The sequence below is a fragment of the Penaeus japonicus genome, unplaced genomic scaffold, assembly GCF_977035675.1.
Source record: "Penaeus japonicus unplaced genomic scaffold, GWHDUDI00000001_assembly GWHDUDI00000018, whole genome shotgun sequence".
Lineage (NCBI taxonomy): Eukaryota > Metazoa > Arthropoda > Malacostraca > Decapoda > Penaeidae > Penaeus > Penaeus japonicus.
The window spans coordinates 18817880-18820379 of NW_028234420.1; the positions used below are offsets into that span (position 1 = coordinate 18817880).

The following is a 2500-nucleotide window of genomic DNA, read 5'->3' on the forward strand; positions in this document are numbered from 1 at the left end:
ATTTATTCATCTGTCTATCTGTCTCTCTGTTCTTTTATCCGTCGATCTATCTGTGTCTAATTCTCTCACTGTATGTATTTTCTCTCTCATTCTGTTTCATTCTCTCTCTCTCTCCCTCTCTTCCTTACCCTGTCTCCCTTCCTCATCCTGTTTCCCTCCCTCAACCTCCCTCCTTCACTCTCTCTCTCTTCCTCTTTCTTTCTTTCTTTCTTTCTTCCCCCCCTTCCTCTCTCTCTCATTACCTCCCTCTCTCTTTATCATTTCCTTTCTCTCCTTCTCATATGGCAGCTTCGACTCAGGAAAAACCTCGAGCAAAATTATCAATAGATTTTACGTGTCATCTTGACTGACGTTAACATGACAGATTTTAATTTTCATTTTTCAAGTGATTTTTTTTAAATTATTGTAACCATTCCTCATTTTGGTTCTTATTATTAAAATGTACTCTTAAGAAGATAGTCACGATAATTAAAGAATATGAGTAAGAATATGTTTCGATTGATGATTTTAATTATGATGATGGTGATGGTGGTAGCAATGATGATAGTAATGATAAGAACAGAAGTATTAATGGTAAATATGATGATGTTGATGAGAATGATGACAACAATGATGATTGAAAAAGATAATAGCAATAATGATAATAACGTCTGTTCAGGTGCTTAGCGTTTTCATTTATTTACAAGCACTTAGGAGGGTTTTAATGTCACTTCTAAGATAGAAAATAGATAAACAATCTATCGATGAATCTAATCAACGCACCCTCCCCCCTCCCCCCTTCTCACCCCCTGTCCTCTTGCATTCGTAAACCAGAAGAAGAGTAAATAAATAAAAACAAATATATAATCTACATTCAGCTACGATGTTCTTAAGACCAATGAAGTAAAACAAAAAGAGCAAACAAACACACAAAGAAACCGACAACAAAAAACAACAACAGCAAAAACAAAACAGAAATAAAAGCAAAACAAAGAAAAAAAAGTCTCGACAAGATACGCAAAGACGAAAGACCTAAAAAACAAAAAACAAAAAACAAAAAAAAAAAAAAAATACTCCAAAGAGACATTAACCCGATGGGTACAATTCTGTTTATGTGACGCTGTTTGATTTTGTTTTTGCCTTGTTTTCTATCGCATATTATGGGACTGATAGCAAGCTGATAATTTCCTGTGTTTTTGTCGTCTTTGTTTATGTCATTGTTGTTGTTATTATTATCATTATCTTTATCGTTATGATTATTATCACCATTGTTATCATTGTTATCATTATTGTCATTATTATTATCATTATTATTATTATTACTATCATAATTATTATTGGTATCATTTTTATTATTATCATTATTAATGTTATTATCATCATTACTTTTATGATCATCCTCTTTATCATTATCATTGTTATTACTATAATCATTATTATCACCATCATTATCATTAACAACATTATCATCATAACATTATTACATCTTTACAAATAGTAATAAAGATTAAAAGAAAGAATCAATCTAGCAACAATTAAATGATTAAATAATTTGATTAGTTTTCTGTGACTGGACTAATCGCTGAAAAAACCTCATTTCCAAAAGGATAAATAGACTAAGAAATAGAAACAGACAGAAGAAAATAGAATAAAATAGACTAAGAAATAGAAAGAGACAGAAGAAAATAGAATAAAAAAATATTTTTTGACCCACCCCCCCAAAAAAATAGAAAAAAAATAGGTACGTTGAGCATATGTAACCTTTACAATTCCTGAACGTAATCTATCCATTAACATATTTACAAAAAATAATGTCAAGATAACCATCATTAGTAATCTACCAACCAAAACAACAGATACTTCATCACTCTATTATCTTATTTTCTTTCTTCTCATCTTTATCTTTAAGAAAGGGGTTTAAAGACAAGTGTGAAAGCAGACGCCAATGTATCGTAGCTTAACGACACAGGGAACGGAGAAGCTCGGTTGGCAAGCTGAGGAAGCCGGAACATGTGGCGGCTGTACCATGACACTGAGGTAATGTATATATATGTATGTATGTATATATATATATATATATATATATATATATACATATATGTATACATATATATACTTATGTATATTTGTGTATATACGTAGATATATATATATATATAATATATATATATATATATGTATATATATATATATATTATATATATATATATATATTATATAATATTATATATATATATATATATATATATATATAATATATATATATGTATATATATATATATATATATATATATATATATATATATATATATATATATATATATATATATATATATATATAAATATATATTTACATATACACACAGTCAGACAAGCAGATGGAGAGAAATAAAGAGAGAGAGAGAGAGAGAGACAGAGAGAGAGAGAGAGAGAGAGAGAGAGAGAGAGAGAGAGAGAGAGAGAGAGAGAGAGAGAGAGAGAGAGAGAGAGAGAGAGAGAGAGCAAGAAACCAATCAAAAAA

At 29.2% G+C, this 2500-nt stretch overlaps 1 protein-coding gene across 1 annotated transcript in view; it reads right to left on the bottom strand.

Moving 5' to 3' along the window:
- Window positions 1-2500, bottom strand: part of LOC122266924 (putative peptidase C1-like protein F26E4.3) — a 109097-nt gene that overhangs the window by 11248 nt on the left and 95349 nt on the right. The gene's annotated exons all lie outside the window — the stretch shown is intronic.